The sequence below is a fragment of the Phascolarctos cinereus genome, unplaced genomic scaffold, assembly GCF_003287225.1.
Source record: "Phascolarctos cinereus isolate Bilbo 61053 unplaced genomic scaffold, phaCin_HiC Scaffold_2;HRSCAF=192, whole genome shotgun sequence".
In the NCBI taxonomy this organism is placed as follows: Eukaryota; Metazoa; Chordata; class Mammalia; order Diprotodontia; family Phascolarctidae; genus Phascolarctos; species Phascolarctos cinereus.
In genome coordinates, this window is record NW_027555625.1 from 315861298 (window position 1) to 315885227 (window position 23930).

General features: G+C 38.6%; 1 long non-coding RNA gene across 1 annotated transcript; it reads right to left on the reverse strand.

Annotated features, from left to right (window-relative positions):
* Nucleotides 1-493: 493 nt before the first annotated feature.
* On the reverse strand, nt 494-11186 carry LOC110211457 (uncharacterized). The gene is made up of 5 exons (XR_002325402.1): nt 11016-11186; nt 6770-6868; nt 4669-4806; nt 1572-1644; nt 494-743 (listed from the first exon to the last, which is right to left on the reverse strand). It is a non-coding gene; the product is annotated as an uncharacterized LOC110211457 (long non-coding RNA).
* Nucleotides 11187-23930: the final 12744 nt, after the last annotated feature.

Sequence of the window (23930 nt, forward strand, 5' to 3'; positions counted from 1 at the left end):
TTTTTCTTTACAATTCACTTGATGTTTTCCAGATTCATGTGGCTATAATTATTGGATTTTTGAGGTAACTCTCCCTCTTCTTCCAATAAATCCAGTCTCTAACTTGCTGTCTTTTTATCCACTTCTATTACTATGACTTCTGAAACCACTTGATTTCCTCCCAGTTTCTCAGCCTCTTCAACTCAAATTACATCTTGGTCACCAGATTACCTGAACTGTACATACATTCAATATGCCCTTCACCAAGTGAATTTGCCTTTGTGGCTACTCTTCTTAGTTATGACTCTACATTGGCCACTACCCATAACTTATAAATGAAGTCCTGCAAGGAGAGATGAAACACATTCTGTGTACTCCTCCCAGGGCTCAGTCCTTGCCCTTGGGAGCTTCAGCATGACAAACACACGTACCCACACCCAACGGTTACTAACTTGAGGGAATTAGAGCAGTGGCAGGAAGAACAAGCAATGACCATTCCACTAATGTTGACAGAGTTAGGAGTTTATTATAAGAGAAATCAGGAGGAAGTAATATGCTATTCAGAGAAAATTTTCATGTGTGTAAATTGTCTCCAAACCCAGGAAAAGAAAGCCTGGAAGATTCCTGCACACTAAAAACATTTCCTCTCATTTGACCCTGAATCCAGCAATTTGTCCTCTGGCCTTGAGATCCTTCAAACAGGAGGAGAGGAGCAGGAGGAAATTCAGCACAGGAGATTGCCATCTTCTTCCCCTGGCCAAGAACTGAAAATAGTGGAAGTCTTGATTCTCTGTCACATTCTTCCCCAACCCCACCTGCCATTCCTGCCTGATTCCACCCAGATAACACCCACCTGTCCTCAAACTGAGAGTAGAACCTAATGAGGCTGGAAAAAAAAACTGCAGGGATCAGAATCAGAGCAGACACACATACATACCTAGATTACTTTGGTAGAATGGTAGAAGTAGTCAAGACCTCAGAAAACAGATTATCAGTACTAGAAAGGGCCTTAGAACACAGAGCATAAGAGCTGGGAGGACCCATTGAGAGCATCTAGTCCAGCCTGCTCAATTTACTGGGGAAGAAATTGAGATACAGAGAGGAAAAGGCACTTCCCCAAAGTCACATAGCCAGGCAGGGATAGAGTTAGAATTAGAACCAAGGTTTCCTGATTCCTACTTCAGAGCTCTTTCTACTCTGAATGGGTCATGATGTGTGCTTTTTTGCCCTTGGCCTAAATACTTCCCAGATGAGCAATATCATATTGTAAAGAGAGACTGGGACCAAGGGGGAGGGGGAATCTCCATGTGTTTTTTAAAATTTTGATCTTGCCTTTTATTCCATTTTTTTCTCTCCCCCCCCCCCCAATATCCTAAGGCTCAAGTTTTCATCTATAGGAGGTATTGTAGAGCACGAGATTCCTGCTTTAGGTGAATGTTGGTGTGGTATCTTTTTTGAGACCCTCTGTTGCTTTTAGACTCTGAGATGCTTTGATGCAGATTCTAGAATTTGATATTTTAGGTTCTAGGATTCTCTTATTCCAGAAAAATTCTCTGCAAACTTGTTAAATTAAAGGAAAATATAGCACTTACCTGTTTGGAGGGGAAAAGCTTGTCCTTCCACTGAAGGTTTAGGAAGGAATCTGATCCCCCATGTACAGTTGCCCTGAAAGAAAGAGCATGTGTCTCAGTGTTGGTAATCAAGAAAAATTAGAGGTCCTGGTGGTGACTTCCACCAAATTCTAACATTGGAAGATGGAGAACAGGACTGAGGGACTCTGAAGAGCTGCTATTCAACCAGTTCTCTGTCTATTGATTTGATGAAAGATAGCTTGGCTTCATAAAAGGAGGAATGCACAGGATATGGTTGGACAAACTTCTATCTGGTTGGGGCATTAGCATCCCCCAATCCCCCTCACTTCATTGATTGATTGATTCTTTCATTCATTTATTTGAGCCATCACTCATTCAATTTTTGGAAAAGTGTAATATTATAGAGCAAGTGATAACCTAGTACAAGAGCACAGGGAACCATTGAATAACATGGATTGTGCCCACCCCGGTGGATGTGAGAAGAGTGGCACCTCTGAGGCAGGAAATTCCAGGCAAGCTCAAGAGTCATCATGCAGCTATAGCTTTGACTTGGTACTTAGTTATTCCATAGGGGATGGTCCCAGATTAGAACTAGAAGGAGATTTTAACATTTAGCAGACAAGATATCTATTTGGTCTTCTTATGAAATACTTAAATCTCCAGTGTAACAATGGCAAAAAAAAAAAAAGCAATGATTGGGAAACTCAGACATTTATAGATGGAGGCAAGAGATTGCTGAGAGCACATACTTACTGGCTATGGAATCTTGCAGCGTAGAATGTACTGCTTTAAAGAAGGTTTTTATCAATTGGTAGAACTGAAACATAAGCATGGCAGGGGGTGGATGAATGTGAAGTGATCAGGTGAAGATCCCAAGAGGGGTCACCTGATCTGAGTTGATCTATGGTCCCTACATACCTAGGAATGCTTGGCTCAATCTGATCTCATAAATAAGACTTAGCCCACAGGGTGTATGCCAGAACTGGAAGGAATCTTAGATATCATGTTTTTCAACCCTCCACAACTTTAGAGTAATGAAGGGGCTCACACAAATTCACATAGTAAGCCAGACACCAACCATAGGCCAGTTCCCTAGACTTTGAACTGCTGGTCTAGGCCTCTTTCCACTGCTTATACCTAGCATTCTGACTTTCTGTACCCAGAAGGAATTGCATCTCCACACTTGCTGTTTGATTTGCCACAGAAGGAAGAGTCTGTCTCAGGGCATTTGGTAGTTGATTAATAGGTCTTTTCCTGTTTGTCCTGAAAGAAAGAGGGAAAAAGACCCATACGTACAAAAATACTTATAGCAGCTCTTTTCATGGTGGTAAAGAATTGGAAACTGAAGGGATGCCCATCAATTGAGGAATAGCTGAACAAGTTGTGTTATGTGAATGTGACAGAATACTAATGTGCTATAAGAAATGATGAAGGGGCTGGTTTCAGAAAAGCCTTGGAAGACCTATATGAACTGATGCAAAGTGAAGTGAGAAGAACTGAGAGAACAGTCTACACAGTAACAACAACATTGCCAAGATAATCAACTTTGAAAGACTTCGTCATGCTGATCAGTACAATGGTCAACAACATTTCTCATAGACTCATGATGAAACACCATTCATCTCTAAATGTAGAACTGATAGACTCAGAGGGCAGATTGAAGCATATTTTTTTTTCTCTTTGTTTCATTTGATTATTTTTTTTTTGGGAACGTGGCTAATGAGGAAAGCTCTTTTGTATGACTAGAAATATTTGTAATAGGGTTTAAAATTGTAAAGGATAGTTAAGATTATTCAGTCCAAGCCAAACCCTGACATATAGGAAGAGTTTAATGAATGATTTGAATTGAATTCAATCAATTGCCCCCCCCTTTTTTTTTTTACAGATGAGGAAACTGAGATTAAGTAGCTCATCCATGGGCACACATATGGTAAGGAAGAGTACCAGGACTGGACCCACCTTATGAAATGCTGGATCTAGTGCCCTTTCTTTTTTTTTTTTTAATCTCATGCCCTATTCTATCACTGTTTCCCTGGAAGGAGTGATCTGCATGTAGCCAGGGTGGAAACAGTGTGATGGTATATTCCATGCTGTCTTTAGGGCTGAGTGGTTTGAAGAGCAGGACCTGCTATCAAGGCCTCCCCAGATAGAGCAGAATGATTGTTCCAGAAGTCTAAAACTCCAGCCTCTGAGTCCCAGATAAGTTTTATTCTTATGTTCAACAAATGTTTATGAAATGCCTACTGTGTTCAAAGAACTCTTCTGGACTCTGCACTCACAGAGCTCACAATCTAGTAGGAGATGGCTCATATCCATGTCTCATACTGAAGAAGAAAGTAAGGAAGAAAAATCCATGTATGCTAATAACAATCTCTCAGGTTGAGAAAAGTCTTGATAGTGATAAAGCACTTTCTTCTGTGTGACTTAATTCAGAATCTTCACAACATCTGTGTGACAGGGGAAAAGTTGTCCCTATTTTATAGATATACAATCAGGCTTGCAGAGATGTGAGGTCCAATGGAAAAGAAATGATAGAGCTGTGAGGAACCATGCAGGATATATAACTTTCAATTCATCATTTTTTCCACCATCCCAGACCTTTCCATTAATTCAAAGAACAGTTGCTATTGCTTAACTCTCCCCTCTCCCCCCTTACACTAGCCTTACATTGGCTTTCAGTCCCCTGTAGATATAAATATCTCATTTGGATTATAAAGTCTCCATCCCAACATTTAAATCCATCATCTCAGCCCTTGTCCTCTGGCCCGGTCCATGTCATTCCTTCAGCCATGTCCCCCTTATACATCCCACCCCTTTCCTTAATTCTCCTATTCCATAATTCCATATACCTCTTACTGGAAGCTTTCCTTAACTGAACTAGAAAAGACCTATCTTCCCAACTATATGTTGAGGCCTTCCATGATTCCAAGTCACAGACAGCAAGTAAACCCAGGTCTGTTGTGATCCAGGACAGTGTTCCATCCCCTTTTTAACAATGGACCAGAGTAGGTCAAAAGAGTAGTAATAAATAACCATACCCACCATGCATGGGAATTCGCTACTACTATGGGAGCCGGAGAGCTCGTTGGTGACTCACATTTCCTTGACTTTAATAAGTCCAAGGTTAGTTTCATAATTCTCAAGGGCCAGGTGAGGCTTTCTTTTCTTGTTCAGCAGCTATCCAATGACACATTTGCTTATCAGGTTTACCTCAGCAGTAAATGTTCCAGGAGATCTAAAAGGATATGGATAGGAGAAAACCTCATTGTTTTCAGAGTCCCTCCCATCATGGAAATGGACAGTAAATCAGTTTTCTTACACTAACTCTGTGAAACAGCTCAGACAAATATGGTTATCCACATTTGCCAGAACAGGAAACTGAGGCTTAGCTACTCCTGCCTCAAAATTTTGTAAATGAGCCTCTGGGAAAGTCATAAGAACTAAAAAGTCAGAAAAGGGCTATGGTCTCAGGCTGTAACCAGGAGATTGTAGTCACAAAGAAGGTTGTAAACTATAAGACAGGAGGGCAAATGGAAAACTGAAACACAGGAATGCAGTAATGAACAGTGGCCATACTAGCATTTGCTCATAGTGAAACTGGGACTTTTAAAGCACCTCAGGCTTTCCAAAATGCTTTCGAGAACATTGCTTCATTTGGTTTTCATAAGAGACTTGAATACTTAACAGGCCTGGCACTATTACCTCCATTTTGCAGAAATGAAACAGGGGCAAGAAAGGGTAAACAAATTGTCCAGTATTACAGAGCAAACATTTTTCTATATTACACTCCCTCCCCTTCACCGGGGCAAGAAAGATACAAAGCCAGTCCCAAACCCTGAGGCACAATACAAGCCAGAAAATGACTTGTCGCCAGGAAAATAATAACAATAATGATAATATGAGGAGAACGAGATAAGAGTAACATTAACACTCTTATTTGATTACAAAGAATAGTTGCTTATTCTCCTGAACAACAGTCTTCAAAATATTAAATATAAAAGAGGAAGTGCAGGACAGTAGCATCTTGATCATTTCTGTCTGAATCTCATCAAAAAGCACGAGAAGACAGAATGTAGGTGACAATTTTTTTTTTGACATGGCCAATGTGAAAATTTGCTTCCATTGAGTATACATGTTTGTAATTGTTTTTTCTTGTATTCTCTATAGGGGGTGGGGAGTTGAAGTGGGAGGGTGAGAAGGGGGATATTGGCTAATTGAAACAAATAAAGGTCAAGAGAAAACTGATTTGGAGTCCTGGACTTCAGGAATCTGAAAGTCCATGAGTCTGGATGTTAAGTCCATGCTGGGTTTTGAAGCCAGCTCAGCATCAATGTGCTGAAGAACAAGGAACAACTCTTGGAACCCAGCTTAGCCACAGCTGAGAATGAGCTTCATCTAGAAGCAACATCACTTCTGGACATGAACTTCATGAGATTAGAAGCTTTACTAAATATGAGCTCACTTTTGATTGAATTAGTGTGGGGTATGTGTGTGCCACCGAGGTTTTTTTGGGTGGGAAATATTTATACTTCTGTTCTGGAGTAAACATCAAAGTAAGTATCACTTTGTAACAGTTTTTTAAAAGATGAAAAGAATAAGCTCACAGGAATAATATTAATAACGACAATTCTTCATTCTTCTGGGTTGATTCTCAATTTATAAAACATTTCTCTCCCAATAATTCTGGGAAGAAGGTCAGGCAGAGTATGATTATTCACAAATGCTAGAACTGGTAAACAAGAAACTGAGGCTCAGCTATTTCTGTCTCAGAATTGTGTGAATGGGCCTGTGGGAGTGCCCTAAAGGTCTGGAAGATCAGAAAGGGGCTGTGGCCTCAGGCTGTAACCAGGAGATTCCAGATATAAAGAGGATTGTAACTGAGGCAGGAAGAGACTAGAAGAAGAAGGAACACGGTCTCCAGAAAGGGCAGGAAGAGATTTTTATGTATCTCAGGGCTGTCCATAACTGGTGTCCCTGGTCATCCAGGGCTAGCCTTATGTCTCCAGTGTGTCCAAGGGCCAGGGGAGCTACAATGAGGCAGTGGGTGTCTTTCCCTTTCCCTTGTCTACTCATCAACTCTGTCATGTTGGACAAGCTCAGGAAACATTGGAATCACGTGGATCTGGTTCCCTCATGTGGATAGCTGTCTCTCTCCACCCTCACCCCCACACCTTATGCAAGGTTCACAGATCACTCACGTTTTCACGTTTACATCCAAAACCGTTCTGGCATATGTATTTTGCTGATGCTTATCTTTACTTTGTTCAGCGCCAATACTGAGGGGGAGAAGTTTTATCCTGCACAGAGAAGTCACATTGAAGGAGAGATGTCAACAAGTGATATTGTTTAAAGACCCTAAACTTGTGTCAGTATATCTTGAACCCCAAACTAAACCATTCCCAAACACCACTCCTTTTTACTCAGGGAATGGTACTGTGAGGGCAGGGAAGATGTTTTTCATCTAAATGAATCATAGATTTTGAACCTTGACATTGGCCTTCAGTTTGATTGCCCTTCTCACTGCATGGCCTGATGTCTAGTCTGGAGGATTCTGACAAACAACCATGGGAAACAGAGGCATGTTCTGATACAATCAGAAGATCCTCTCCTCCATATCCTTTGTGGTCGGCAACACTGTCCTATGGAGATGTGGGTAGATAGCTACAAAATCTTATTCTGCGCACATGGATCAGTGAGAGGCATGAATGGCAGGTCACCTGTGTTCCCATCTGTTCTTTTTCATGACAACTGAAACAGATTTCTGGTTTAGGTTTACAGAGGTTTAACAATTCAGCCAATCCCCCAGACACAGTGAATTACAAGAAATTGGATCACTTTTTTTCACAATTCTTATTCAAAGCTCATTCCTTAGAGTTGCCCCTTGGATGCCTGAAGGTTTCTGTCATCAGAGCAGCAGCATAATTTCCTTCTCTTTATTATTGACTCCTACTTATATTTTTTTATTATCCATCAATTTAATGCTTATTGATCTTTTGCTTTGGGTCCAGTTCCTCGGAAGGTGCTGTCAGGGTGGGAGTAGGAGAGAATGTCAAGCCTCATATTCTGCCTTTGGGGAGTTCACAGTGTGTATTTGTGGCTGGGGGAGGTGTGGGAGCCAAGACAGTCTTGCCCAGGGCAGAAGGAGCTTGGTAGACTCAACAGGAATATCAGCTAAGGGATAAGAACATTCTGTGGCTCTTGGACACAAAACCTAAATAAGGACCCATGTGGGATCTCTTAGATGAGGGTCCATCCTGACTCTGAAGGAGCCACACTTGTCAGGGCAATGGACTAGGAGCCACAGAAGATTCAAAAGAATCACTGTCTTTCCTCCAGTGTTCTTAGAATGTGTTCTTAGAACAGTATATGTACATCCAGGCTATGATTTCACTCTAGGTTTTTCAAAGGACATTATATTCCTCTTCATCACAGCTTTAGTACAATGCATAAGAGTATTTGGTATTTTTTTTAAAAATCTAATATTCTTTCTCTACTCTTAAATGAAGTTTTAAACTTCTGTTTGGAGACCCCGACCTTGGTTGCTATCTCTTCTGCTTCATCATGCCCTTTTCCCTTCCACCCCCACATCCCCACTTATGTGGACTTCACTGGAAAAGCAGAAAGGTCCTCCCTCCAGCTCTCTTTCCTAAAAAGTTTCCAGCATATACCCCTCTCCACTCTGCCCGTCCAGTCCTCTATAGACTTCACTGTCATTCAAATCTTTGTCGCTGCCTGGAATGGTCTGATTCTTGCATTTGGATTTGAGACCAACTTTATTAGCAAGGGGAGGACTCACGAAGTAGAAGATAACATTTTTTGCAGTGGTGTTAGTAGGTGTTTAAGATGTGCTGGTGAGTTCTTCACAGTTTTTATGAAAAGCTTTTGTATAGCCTGTAGAATATTCTCTTTCAACAAGAAACTCTGTACATCTGTAGGGGGAGAAGAGGATCTTTGAGACCTTGGTTTGACTTGTTTGCGATGAGGAAGATGAGAAGTTTGATGTTGTGACATTGCTCTGGATTGGAGTCAGAGGACCTGGGTTTGAATCACAGCCTTGCTTGCTACTTGCTAGCCGCATGATAAATTCCCCCTCTGGTCCCTAGCTTTTTCATCTGCACTATGATGGGATTGGATTAATAACTTATAAATAGTTGGTCTCATCCATTAAGGAGTGAGGTGACCTGCTAAGAGTTATCTGCATGGTTTTGGAAAAACATTCTTGCCTGCGGAAAACTCCTCCAACCTAAGGGCCACAGAGCCCCCAATTCCTACATCAAGCTCCTCCCTTTTCCTGAATCCTACCTCCATTCATTCCAAGCATTCCAATTCTGAACCATTGTCTGAAAGGTCATCCTTTGAAATGTGAATGGCAAGGGAAGGCTCAAATCTCAATATCACGGAATCTGTCGATTGATTTCCTCCGGATAATCTGAAGGCTCAGAATATCTAGGAGGCTACAAAGAGAAAACTTTGAAAAGAAGTTTAGAAAGAGGAAGGGGCTTCACACACTTTACTGACTTCTCAGAATTGCCAACAATTGTCCCAATGCTTACCCTGCCCAGTGTCATCTCTTCAATTTAGCCGATATCACCCCTTTATTTAGGGAGAGAACAGAAAGAGCACAAACTTAGGACTCAGAAGACCTGGGTTCCAAACTCACCTGGCATGCTTACTATTCATGTGACTCAGGGCAAGTCTCTAATCATCTCTAATGCCTGAGTGTCTGCATCTCTGTAATGATGGATTTGGACTCTAGAGCCTTTCAGTCTCTTCCAGCGTTTTATGACACTAATAACATCCAACAAGTCTGGTTCCTTCAGAGTCAAGTTGGACCCTCATCTAAGAGATCCCACATGGGTCCTTATTTAGGTTTTGTGTCCAAGAACCACAGAATTTTCTTATCACTGAACTGATATTCTTGTAGAGCTTACTGAGCTCCTTCTGCCCTGGGCAGGCCTGTCTTGGTTCCTACACCTCCCTCAGCCACAAATATGCACTGTGAGCTCCCCAAAGGCAGAATATGAGGCTCGACATGCTCTCCTACTCCCACTCTGACAGCACCTCCCTAGGAACTGGACCCAGAGCAAAAGATCAATAAAATATTTATGACTCGAATGGACTCCCACCCCTCACCCGGTCGCCAGTCGTCTCCATTTCCTGCATAGTTAGTGGTTCATTCTCTTTCTTCAAGTCTGGCCTCAGTGGAAATCCTCCCTAATTCTGCCCAGTGAAGGTGATGTCCAACGCTTCAGTACTTCCCAGAGCCCTTTGTCTGGATCTCAGCTTTACCCTCATTATCTCCTATTTTGGGGAGGTACTGCCTCAGTTTTATAACCCCCAGCACTGAACACAGAACCTTACACAGATCTGATGCTTAGTCTCCCGTTTGTGAGCTGCCTTGTTAACTGCCAAGTACAAGTGAGCCTGTTGCTCATGTAGCCTGTGATCTAGATTAGGGATCATTATGAATGGAAAAGAGGACCTTCCTATACCCTTCACAGCTACTGTTGCCCCGGGGGAGATTGATAGCTCGGAGTGAGGAAAGAAAAAAGATGAAACCGGCTATGACACAGAAAAGGTGTCAACGCTGTTCTTCTAATAGTTGAGGCAAATGCCCAAAGGCATGTAAATGGGGTAGAGAATGCTTAGCCTTCAAGTCTGATAAGGACAGACCTGAGGCTGAACTAGAGCTAGGTCCCAAGGACAATACAGGTTTCTCTGAGAGAGAGGTTAGGGGGTCTGGTGGCGGCCATGGGTTAACAAGCAGCAACCAGCCTACGCCTCCAGTTGAATGCGAGCAAATGTAATTTTAGAAAGGACCTTTGAGACCCTCTTATCCAGTCCTCTTATCATACTGATAAGGAACTGATATTCCATGACTTGCTCAAGATCTTAGGGGGAGTAAGGTATAATGCCAAGATTTCAACTCAGATTTTATCCAGTGATCCAAATATACTGTTCTTTCTATTTCACCAAATTGGCTCCACCACACAACGCCCACATGTATGAGGAAGTACTGAGGCCGGAGTGGGAAGCAGTTTAAATGATTTAAAATCGCACAAGTCCTAATTAGCATAGTCAAAATTTGAACCTAGATTATCTGAGTCAAAACCTATAGTAGCAATGCACCATGTTGTCATGGTTTGGTGACTGTAGACACCCTTCTGGGCATTACTGGTGGGGATGATCTCACCTCCCTCTATGCTGGAAATGCTTATAAAATTTGGGGAAGAGGCCATATTGCCTCGTTCTAGCTAGATAACCTTTCTCTTTCATTACCTAATTGGCCTCAAAGAGGTCCTACACCAGGCCTCAGCACCTACTCCACACGTAATCACCTCCCACTGTCCAGTAGATACTACTACCCTTCCTCCCAGTGACATTTCTACTTCAGGTTGGGGATCTCCTGGAAAAGGTGTGGGCTTGGGTCACAGAAGAACTTACCATTAGCAAAATATAATAATAGTTTTGGAGGAGGATCTTTCTGAGGTGTTGTCTGTTTTGTCTTTGTGAATTTGGTCTGAGATGTTGGCTGAGTTGGTTTTGTCCGAGTTGGTTTTGTCTGTGCTGTCCCAGGTGCTGTTGGTGCTTCTGTTGGTGCCTCCGTTGGGGCAGCTGTCGTGGTTACTGTTTGACTTGGCTTAAATATTCCATCTATCACTGTTTTTATCACTTTTCCAAAAAATGAGGAAATGTTTCCTAGAAATGATGCAATTGCCTGAGGTGCAGTTGCTTGTGATGACTGGCTGGACTCAGAGGTTTCTTGCTGCGCCAGGCTCTGTGTGAACAGGCCACCAAAGAGTATGAGGCCCAAAATTAGAAGGACTTTCATACCTGATATGAAAAGAACAAATGAACATTTCAGATAATCTTTTAAATAAAGTATGAAGGAAAAGTAAAATTCTCTTTCCAGACATACTTGTGATAGTTACTATTACCTAAACATTCTCACTTTTTCTTCCCTTCAGAAAAAGGAAAATTTAAATTAAAGAACTGTAAGACCCTTTAGCAGGAGGGGAAAGTAAGAGAAGGAGTCTGAGGCTGGATTTGAACTCAGATCTTCTTGACTCCAGCCCTGGCACTCTATCCATGCTATCACCTGATTTCCCTTCTAAACTTGGATGCATTGGCCTTGTTTGTACAAAATTTTTTCAATGTAATGCAATCAAAATTATCTGTTTTGCATTTCATAATGCTCTCTATCTCTTATTTGGTCACAAAGTCTTCCCTTCTCCACAGATCTGAAAGGGTAAATTATTCCTTGTTCTCCTAGTTTGCTTATAGTTTCAGTCTTTATGTCTAAATCCTGCACCCATTTTGACTTTATCTTGGTATAGGGGGTAAGATGTTGATCTATGCCCAGTTTCTGTCATACTATTTTCCAGTTTTCTCTCTGGTCCCTTTTCTTCATCTGCAAAAGGAGATAATTAGACTAGAAACCAAGACACTTACTAGCTGTGTGACCCTGGGCAAGTCACTTAATCTCTGTTTGCCTCATCTTCCTCAGTTGTAAAATGGGAATAGTAATGGCACCCATCTCACAGGGTTGTTGTATCAAATGAGATAATATTTATAAAGCATTTATAAAGCATTTTATAGTGCCTGGCACACAGTAGGTCCTAAAGAATATAGAAAGGCAGGCATACTAGAACATTTTTGATAGCGATATAGATTGGTCCAGCCATTCTGGAAATTAATTGGAAATTATGCTAACAAAGAGACTCAAATGTCCACACCCTTTGATGTAGAGGTTCTATGATTTCATGTTTCCTATGGTGTGAGTGCAGAGCCAGGAAGGAAGAAACCTTTCCTTCTCTTGATAGCATGTGAGCCTTCAGGTGAGTCCTTTTAAGCCTAGACCAGAACTCCCTATGGGAAGGGGCCCTCTAGACTGTGGAATCACATCTTTGGGGCTCAACCCTTCAAAACCACCCTTTTCCCAGACTTCACTATTTCTGCCAAGCACATCATGCTCCATCTTCCTGTTCACCCCATGTTTAAAACCTTGGTGTTGTCTTCATCTCTTCTCCTTCACTCTCTAAGCCAGGCAGTTGTTCTTTGGAATATATTATTCCATTTTCTTCTGTAATTTCTGGGGTGTTTTCACATTAGTCAAATTTCTATTCCTTTATATTTGAAAGTCTTCCTTGTGGTCACTTGCAGAATTTTTTTTTCCATTGTAATTACTAAATGTAATCTTTATGGCATCTTGGACTTTGCAGTACAGGGTTTTTTTTTTTTTTTGAAGGCAATCAATAAATGCCTTCAACTGACTTTTTTGTGCTCAGAAATTCTAGGGAGTTTTAAAAAATTATTCCTTTCATTATGGTGTTCATGTTTTTTGACTTGTTTTATTCTGTGAGATCTATAATCCTAGGGTTATTTCTGTGTATCTTGTCCTCATGATCAATATATTTTGCTTATATAGAGATCATGTATTCTTTTCAATGTTATTGACTTTATTTCTCTTCCAAATTGTCCTTCATTTCTGAATATTTTATTCCCAATCAGTCATTCTCTCTTTAATTTCTTTGGAGAGACTCATTGCCATGGATTTAAATCTTTTTTTCTATTCTGCCAATTATTTCTGCTATTCATGTCATAATTCTGTTTTCAGAATTCTTATTTCTCTTGTAAACCATTTGGAATATGCTGCTATGATTCTATGCTGTCTTGGGAATCCATAGGGCCCTCTGCCTCATGAGGTATTGATTTGTATTGTTTATCTTATATATTTATTGTGTTTTGCTTGGACTCATTTAGATGTCCCAGATGTCATCAACCTTTTATTTTAACATCTTCTCTATTGCTTATGCCAAGATTTTTAACTAAATTTTCTTCCTCCTGAAATTTTTTATTATTTCAGTCTTTTCTCCCTTATGTCACTCTATTACTCACTTCCTGACTCCTTCCACTTTGACAGCAAGTCCCCAAGGGCTAGACCTCAAAGCTGTCTCAGCGAGGATGAGGAATTAACTTTTTACCAGTCTGAGTTCCTGCCTTAAGTGGATACTGGGGAGACAGAATTGAACCCAGTTGGATACCAGTCACCTTTCCTTCAGATGTGTTTCAGCCCCCTTTCCCACTGTCATCCTATCAAATTGATTACATCTTTTGTTTAGTTTTCTAGGTGAGTACTGATGCAGGATAGCACGATAACATCCCAGCAGAACATAATTCCATTCTGCTATACCCCAATGTCTTCACATGGTGGATAGAATTGAGTCCTCTTGCTGGTTGCCATAGAATGGAGGAGTGAAGATAAGGGCAGTGTGTGCTGGCAAGAATGAAATTGCTGAGTGAATTCTAGAGCACATGATGTCCCCTTGTGCCATCCTGTCAGATCATTGGGATGGTAGGGGAGGGAGTACTGATTGAACATGTGAGATATTAGAGAATGGCTTTCTCTGTGATTAATTCATCAGGTCATTAGCTTTTTTACACTCCTTGATGTTTTGGCCTTAGGAGACAGTTGCAATTAGTTTACCATCTTCTGCATAATTCTTACTTGGGAAAGCTTTGGAGGTTTAGGAGAGTCAGAGAAAACATTTAGTTCTCCATCTTCTTGGTTATTTTTTCCTGGTACCTCATCAAAATAATTTCTGAAACTTTCTTCTTCATTGGTTGTGAATTCTCATTTTTTATTTTTTGATAATGTAAAATGAGTTTCCCCTTCCTTTAAAAGATTAGTAAATGTTTCATGTATCAGTTTAATTTATGAATTAAATGTTTTCTGTTGTTTTCAATTTTATTTTTCTTTCCTTTGATTTTCAGAATTTCTAATTTTGGTTTGGGTTTTTGTATTTCATGTTTTTCTAATTTTTTAATTCCAAGTCCAATACATTGATTTGTTCTTTTGTTGTTGTTGAAAACATTTTGAGATATAATTCTTCCTCATAGGATTCTCTTTTGGTTGCATATCAAATGTTTTGGTATATTGTCTCATTATTATAATTTTCAGTGATGAACTGAATTGTTATTTCTAATTTTTATTCTTTGAAGTGCCATTTCTTGTGGATTCAATTATTTAGTCTCCATTTAAGTTTGATTACTTTCATTTAATTTTTTTCAAGTAATAAATATTTTTGTAATTAACCTGTCACTCCTATTACTTTCTTTGGCTGAATTTGAAGTCAGGTCTTCCTAAGTCCAGGCCCAGTGTCACCTAGCTGCCCAGGAAGACATGATTTCAAATCTAGCTTCAGATGCTTGCTAGCTTTGTGACCTTGGAAAAATCACTTAATCTCTGTTTCAGTTTCCTCAGCTATGAAAAGGGCCTAGTAATGACACTACCTCCCAGGGTTGTTATGAGGTAATATTTATAAAGGTCTTAGCACAGTGTATGGCACACTCATAGGAACTTAATAAGTCCTTCCTTTCCTCCCTCTTTCCTTTCTCTCTCCCTCCCTACCTCCTTCTCTCTTTTCCTTCCTTTCCTTTCTTCCTTCCTTCCTTCCAGTGACAGTTTTCAGATTTTTTACTTCTGTTTATGTGGGAGAGCTGGGATTTTTAAAAAAAATCATCTATCAGGTTGCCATCTTAATCAGAAGATTATCATGCTATTTCTTACACTTGAAACATGGCAGGAAAAATATTATAAAATCATGGTAATGGATGAGGGGAATAGATATTTCATCAACTTTGGTCTTATTTGAGCTGAATAAGGGAAAGTTATGGGGGGGGGGAAACATTGTATACAAATGCAATAAAGAAAACAGTGATTTGGCCATGGACAAGGAGAAGGAAGCCTGGGTCACAAGATGGCAGAGTAAGGAAGAGAAAACTCACAAATAAGACAAACTTCTACCATATAGAGATGATTATGAAGGAGGAATTTAAAAGACATAAGAGAAAGAGCTGTGCTCAGAACTTGAGCCACAAACAAAATCAATGAAGTTAGGATTAGAAGGAAGGCAATTACTTGGGATGACATTTGCAGTTCCTCTTTTTATTTACAGTTTAATGTATTGCCCAACTTCACTTCCTTCAACCAAAATATGAGAAAATAATACTTATAGGATATATCTCATATTGTTACTGGGAGGAAAATATTTTATAACTCTTAAGATATTATAGAAATGTGAGTTGCTATTATTTTTTGGGCTTCCTTCTCCCTCATTGTTCAGATACAAACATATGCCAAGTCCTGCCAGTTTCATTTCTGTGTCATCTATTTGCTTCTCTTTATATCCAATGCCATTAGTGTAGCATTGATCCTCATTATTGAATTATTTTTTCCACTAAAATTTTTATTGTTGCATTTTATTCTTACATTACAATCCTTTTAAAAAATATACCACATACACATACAAATGTATACAAAAATGGAATTGAATCTTCCTTTATAACCAAGAAAAGTAATTAAATAAAAACAACTGACATGGTGACTCTACCTGATAATGAATGTAACATTCTGTCTCTGTATTCCCCCACCTCTCTTCACAGAGGAGGTGTTGTCTTTCTTTCTTTCTTTTCCAGAACTATAAGTTATTGTAGCTATTCAGAGTTTTTTCATTCTTTTTTTAGATTTAAAAAAATTTACACCACTGTTGTCGTGCATATTATTTTTCTGATTCTGCTTATTTTGGTTTAAGTTGCTTGAAATAACCCATACCATGTTTCTCTCATGTTACCTCCAACATTTCTTTCTGTACAACATTCTATTATGTTCAGTCATCCCTCAGTGAGTGGGCATTTACTTTGTTTCCAGCTCTTTGCTGCCATGAAAATGCTGAAATGAATATTTTAGAATATCAAACTTCTATTTTTATCTTTGGCCTTCTTGGGGTACATGCTTTTTAGTGGGATCACTGCACCAAAGGATAAGAAAAATTTAGTCAATTATCTCACTTAATTAAAAAAATTGTTATTCAAAATGAATTGGAATAATTCATAGCTCAGGTCATTTGCCTTTATGACCTCTACCTAAATGACCCAAACAGGTCATTTAACCTTTTTGTATCTCAGTTTCCTCAATTTTTAAATGAAGAGATTGCACTCAATACTAGATGGTGTCAAGGGTCCCATAAACATTGATTGGGATTTTGAGCTCTTTGAAGCTGAGTACTTTTTGTTTTGTCTTTGAAGAAATAAGAAAGAAGGAGGAGCAGCTTACCATTTTGCGAAAATACTGTATAAGAAAAAAGCACATGAACATGGTGGGGAGCGAGAAGTAGAGTCAGCATCTCATGACTTTGTTCTTCTCTGAACCAGGTAGAGGAGGGTTGAACACAGGCACAAAGAGTTTGCTCATAAAGTTTGTTCATCAAATACATTGTGACCTAGCTTCCCATAGTGTGCTCATTGTCCCTGTATTGATTGTGCCTTCCATTTTTTTTTTGTTTGCCCATCTGCTAGGAATGGGGTAGAACCTCAGAGTGGTTTCAATTTGCATTTCTCCTGTGCTTAGTAATATGGAACATGTTTTCATATGAGTATTAATAGTCTGTAATGCTTGTGAAATAGTCCACATGCTTTGACAACCTATCTATTGGCAAGTGGCCAGAACAAAGCACTATACCTTTGATGACTACAGCTAGGGGAAAATTCTTAACCAATTTAAAAAAATGTTTCGAATGAGCAAAATCAATACAGATAAATAAGAAAAATACTGGCATGGTAAAAAACACTTGCATCAAATAGCACCAATAAAAGTCTAAAATCTAAGATATTTTGGGAATCTACACAAATTCATATGCTCAGGAATTTGTGCGGATTTGCAAGATATCTTATGTTGCATCTTCTGTCCCACTGTCATCCCTTGTTTCTCTAAGTGCTTTCCATCTAGATATAGTCATGAAGGATGTGGTGCCTCCTCTGTTCTCTACATATGGTATTGCCACGGCCTCCTGACAGATCTCCCTGCCAGAATTCTCTACCCTTCAATCCATAATGGACACATTGCCAGACTCATCTTCCAAAAGGAAAGGTCTTGTCCATTCATATCACTCTTCTGCTCAAAATCTTACAATGATTCTACTCAATATTTGACCTTTAGGGATTACTTCTTCTTTCAGGCTTGATTAGAACAGGTCAATATTCTGTTTTAATTTGTCTATCAAATGGACTATCTCAGTATGTCCCCTGGCAATGCGATCTTCATTTATTGGCTTTGGAGGAAACACAACTGCATTATTCCAAACTATTATCTTGAAATCTATCATCAGATATTGTTTCCTTATTCTTATGGTCAGGAGTATTATTGATGATCTCTTAACCAACACTGACTGCCACTTGGACTCTTCTTACACAGTTCTCCCTTCAGGACATAGGTTCACAGAATTTATAACCGAAAAAGGACATTAAAACATAGTTGGCCAGGCTCAGAAAGGACCTATGGTGTAGATTTCAGAACAAGAGGACTTAGGTTAACAACCTGGTTTTGATCCTTTATGGATAGCCCTAAAGAGGTCATTTAAACTTTTTGTATCTCAGTTGCCTTATCCTTAAAATGAGTAGGTTGCAGTCAGTACTAAATGTCCTCAATGATTGTATGAACATTGATTGGCATTTTGAACTTTTTGTGGTCAAAGAGTACTTTTTGTTTTGTCTTTGTATTCTTAGCACTATGCACACTTCCTTGCATGTAGTGAATGATTAAGACAATCAATATTAATTCAAAAAGCTGATATTTTTTTTTTGATCTGCATCAGATTTTTGAACTGAATTGAATGAAAGATATGAACTGTTAAGTGAAAGCTAGAACCAGAATATAGAATGTAGAGCTTTGGAGATCTGGAAGAACCTTAGAGGTCATCTAGTTTAAACTGTTCACTTCACAGAGACCAAAAAAGGGGAAATGACTTGTCTAACATAATGCAAGGAATATGTAGAGTCAGAATTCAAGCCAAAGTCTTCAGACTCTGATAGCATTATTGGAGCTTGGTGGTGACTTATACAACACTATCCTACCCCCTTCAATATCACACTAAAAAAAGAAGTTTCAAGTTTCAAGAAGTCAAACCCAGTAGACAAAATATGAGGGTCTAGGCTAGTTCTTTTTTTAATAATATTTTATTTTGGGGGGCAGCTAAGTGGCGCAGTGGATAGACACCTGAGTTCAAATCCAGCCATAGACACATAACACTAGCTGGGAAGTCACTTAACCCTATTGCCTAGCCCCCCCCCCAATTATTTTTCCCAATTGTATGTAAAAACAATTTTTAACATTCATTTTTACATTTTTGAGTTCCAAATTCTCTTTCTCCCTCACCTTCCCTCTCTGAAACAGTAAGCAATTTGATGTAGGTTATACACATGCAATCATACAAAACATATTTCCATATTAGTCATGTGCTTAAAGAAATCAGAGCCCAAAACACACACACACATATATACACACACAAGTGAAAAATAATGTTTCAATCTGCATTCATACTGCGTCAGTTCTTTCTCTGAAGGTGGATACAATTTTTCATCATGAATCTTTTGGATCATTGTATTACTGAGAATAGCTAAGTCATTCGTAGTTGATCACTGTATAATATTGCTGGTACTATATGCAGTGTTCTCCTGGTTCTGCTCATTTCACTCTACATTAGTTCATATTAGTCTTTCCAGAATTTTTTGAAATCATCCTGCTCATCATTTCTTAGAGCATAACAGTATTTTATCACAGTTATATACAGAAATTTTTTCACCATTCCCCAATTGACGGACATGCCCTCAATTTCCAATTCTTTGCCACCACAAAAATACCTGCTATAAGTATTTTTGTGCAAGGAGGTCCTTTTCCTTTTAACAAAAACCCCTTTGGGATATAGACCTACTAGTAGTATTGCTAGATCAAAGGGTATGCAGTGCTTGATAAACCTTCAGGCATATTTCCAAAGTGCTCTCCAGAATGGTTACATCAGTTCACAAGTCCACCAACAGTACATTAATGTACCAATTTTCCCACATCCCCTCCAACATATACCATTTTCTTTTTCTATCATATTAGCCAATCTGATAGGCATGAGGTGGCACCTCAGAGTTATTTTAATTTTCATTTTTCAAATCAATAGTGATTTAGACCATTTTTTCCCATATGGCTATTGATAGCTTTGATTTCTTCTTCTGAAAATTGCCTGTTCATATTCTTTGACCATTTATCATATGGGGAATGACTTGTATTTTTATAAATTTGACTCAGTTCTCTATATATCTGAGGAATGAGGCCTTTATCAGAGATATTTTTTTTGCTGTAAAACATTTTCCCTGCTTTCTGCTTTCCTTTTAATTTTCACTGCATTGTTTGTGTAAACCCTTTTTAATTTAATATAATCAAAATTATCCACTTTATGTTCCATAATGCTCTCTTATTTAGTCCCCTTCTTCATAGATTTAACAGGTAAACTATCCCACATTCCCCTTATTTGTCCATGGTATTACCTTTTATGTTTAAATCATGTACCCGTTTTGACCTTACCTTGCTATACAGTGTGAGATGTTGGGCTATACTCAGCTTCTGCCTAATTGTTTTCCAGTTTTCCCAGCAGTTTTTGTCAAATAGTGAGTTCTTGTTCCAAAAGCTTGGATTTTTGAATTTATGAAACACTAGATTACTATGGTCATTTACTACTGTGAAGGCTGGATCCTCTTTAGTTTCACTCTCCCACTGACTTTATTTTGTTTTTTTAAATTATGAATTTAAAGATTAAAGAACAGCATTCCTCTAATATAGCAGAATACAATAGAAGATTCTACATGAAACAATAAATCTTCCTTTCACAATATTTGCTTTTTAAAAAAATTATATAAGTTCTACATGTTACTTTCAAAACTACCCTGCCTATCTATTCTTTTTCTGAACTTCCATCTGCTTTCTTCTATGGCTTAAAAATGTTTGAACGGTCTTTCTTCTTCTTCTTCTTCTTCTTCTTCTTCTTCTTCTTCTTCTTTTTCTTCTTCTTCTTCTTCTTTTCTTCTTCTTCTTTTCTTCTTCTTCTTCTTCTTCTTCTTCCTCCTCCTCCTCCTCCTCCTCTTCTTCTTCTTCTTCTTCCTCTGCCTTCTCCCTTTTCTTCCCCCTCCTCCTCTACTTTCTCCTTCTTCTCCTACTTCTTTCTTCTCTCAGTGTTTCTAATCCAACCTCTCCCCATACTAATCCTTAATTAAAAACTGAGGAAAAAACTAACTTGTTACAAGCATAGCCAAGCAAAACAAACTCACTCAGTGAGCATGTACAAAAGAAATGATGTATCTTCCTGTGTCTTATGTACCTTAGCTCCTTATCGGGAAGCATCTAACATGCTTTATCATAGAATCTTAAGTCATTGGATTGATCAGAGTCCTCAAATCCTTTAACATTTTTTATCTTTGTATAAATTGTTCTTCTGGTTCTGCTCACTTCATTCTACAACCATTCGTATTACCCAGGATTCTCTGAAATCTTCTCTTTTGTATTTGAATAATATTCCATTACATTCATATACCACAATTTTTTTCAGCCATTCTTCAACTTCCTAAAAAGTAATCTAAGGCAAGCCCTTTCCTTTCTCTTGGATTTTACTCTCCTTCCTTCCTTCCTTCCTTCCTTCCTTCCTTCCTTCCTTCCTTCCTTCCTTCCTTCCTTCCTTCCTTCCTTCCTTCCTTCCTTCTTTCCTTCCTTCTGTCAAATGTGTGAACCTTACCTTGAGAGCTTGTGTAGTTTGTCTTCTGGCTCAAGAAAGCATTAGTCATTCACTGCACACTCAGCAAATTGGCAAAGGTGGCAAAAAGTAGGAATAGCCATTGTTGGAAGAAATATAGAAAGATGAGCACAATAATGCTCTGTTGGTGGAGCTAGAAATTGAGCCAACTATTCTAGAAAGAAATTTAGAATTATGAGAAGAAAGTCACTAAAACATCTATACCTCTTGGTTCAGGGCTTCCACTATTAAATGTACCCCCAAGGAGGTCAATGACAAAAGAAATGCCCCATTTGCCCCCAAATATCGATAGTAGCACTTTTTGTAATTATAAAGAATTAGAAACAAAGTAAATGCTCATCAATTGAGAGATGGCTAAGCAAATCTGTGGTATATAAGCATAATGGTATGTCAATGTACATTAAGAAATGCTGAATTACGAATACAGAGGAACTTGGGAAGACATATGAACTGATGCAAAATCAAATGAGCAGAATCAGGAAAACAAGGTACACAATACTACAATTATGGGTTGTTGCCTTCTCATAGGCAGACTATAGGTGTGGAATACTTCACAAAAGGTCAGACTTTTTTAATATGTTGGGTGGTTCTGCTAAACTGTTTTTTCTGTATTTCAAATGAACTTCTTTATTATAAGGGTTGATTCCTTGGGAGGAAGAGAAGAATACAGTGGGAAATGTAGGCAATGTCAAAAAACAAGAGATATCAGTAAAATTATTAATTTTTAAAATTATTTTTTATTTATTTCTTTAAAAAATATTTTTTTCAATTATATAGAAAGAAAGTTTTCAACATTCAGTTTTGTAAGATTTTGAGTTCCAAACTTTTTTCTCCCTCCCTGCCCCCCTCTCCAAGATGGCATGCAATCTGATATAGGCTATACATGTATAATCATATTAAACATATTTTCATATTGGTCATGTTGTGAAAGAGGAATCAGAACAAAAGGGAAAAAACCAAGAGAAAGAAAAAAACAAACAAAAAAGGTGACAACAGTATGCTTCAATTTGCATTCAGATTTTTAATTTTTTTAAAGAAAGAAAGCATTTGGGAGGAGGCAATTTATTGTGGACCAAAGTTCCCTACCCAGGAAGGCAGGAAACCCGAGTTCTAGTCCTGGTTCTCACTTTTCCTTACTGTGTGACTTTGGGTGAGTCACTTCTCTTTTTGGGCCCTCAGTTTCCTCATTTGTGATTAGAACAGAGGTGTAAGGAATTATTCTGGCCACAGTGTTAGGTTAAGTTATAAGAGGAAAAATGACATCTGGATTCTTTAAATTGTATGAAGCAACTTTTCTTTTTTGTATTTCTGTTGCTATTACTTTTTCTATGTGATTATTGGTCATCTAGCCTTTCTGGGCCTTGGTTTCCTAAGAGGTAAAATGGAAAATTTGGCAACTACCTCCCAGGGTTGAGGATCACAACCAACCCTATATAAAGCACTTTGCAAACCTTAGAGCACTATACAAAAGCCTTGTGCATGACACGCCATCTCTAGGCCCAAGTCATTTTTACTGATTGCGCCCCAGGCCTGGAGCTCTCTTCCTCCTCATCTCCATCTCCTGGTCTTCCTGGCTTCCTTCAAGTCTTAGCTAAAGTCTCATAGCCTGCAAGAAACCTTACCCATCCCACTTAATACTGATTATCTTCTCTCTGTTGATATGTCCCATTTGCTCTGTATATAACTTACACTTACACATAAATGTTTCCATATTGTTTTTCCCATTAGACTATGAGTTCCTTGAGACCAGAGGCTGTTTTTGTCTTTCTTTTATCCCCAGTGCTTAGCACAGTGCCTGATATAGTTTGCGCTTAATAAATATTTGTTAACTGACTAACAAATTGCTATGGCTGTATATAAATTTTTTTTTAAAAAGAGCTTAGAAGTTAGGGCTATATCCCAAAGAGAGCATAAAAATGCAAAAAGGAGTCACATGTACAAAAATATAGCAGCTCTTTTTGTGGGTTAAAGAATTGGAAATTGAGGGGATGCCCATCAGTTGGGGAATGGCTAAACAAGTTGTGGTATACAAATGTAATGGAATACTATTGTGCTATAAGAAATGATGAGCAGGCAGACTTCAGAAAAACCTGGGAAAACTTGTATGGACTAATGCTGAGCAAAGTGAGCAGAACCAGGGGAATGTTGTACACAGCAATAGCCATGTTATGCAATGATTAACTTTGATAGACTTAGTCCTTCTCAGCAATGCAAGCATCTAAGACATCTCCAAAAGTCTCATGATGGAAAATACTATCCACATCCAAAGGGAGAACTATGGAGTTTGAATGCAGATCGAAGCATATACTATTTGCTCCTTTTTTTTCTTCTGTTTTGTTTTGTTTTCTCTTTCTTGTGGTTCCTCCTATTGGTTCTAATTCTTCCTTACAACATGACTAATGGGCAAATATGTTCAATAGGAATATGTATGTAGAGCCTATATCAGCTTGTGCACTGTCTTGGAGAAGGAGGTGGGGAAGAAAGGGGAGAAAAATTTAAAACCCCAAAGCTTATGGAAGTGATTGTTGATAACTCAAAATAAATTACTAAAAAATAAAGAACAACTTTAAAAAAAAGCTTAGAAGTAAAGTTTAGGGAAAATTAAAAATAATTTCCCTTCAAATCAAGATTTTAATCAATTATAAGACCATTACGTGCATAGATTTAGAGTTGGAAGAAGTCTTATAAGCCAAGTCTAATTCACTCATGTTATAGTTGAAGAAATTAAAGC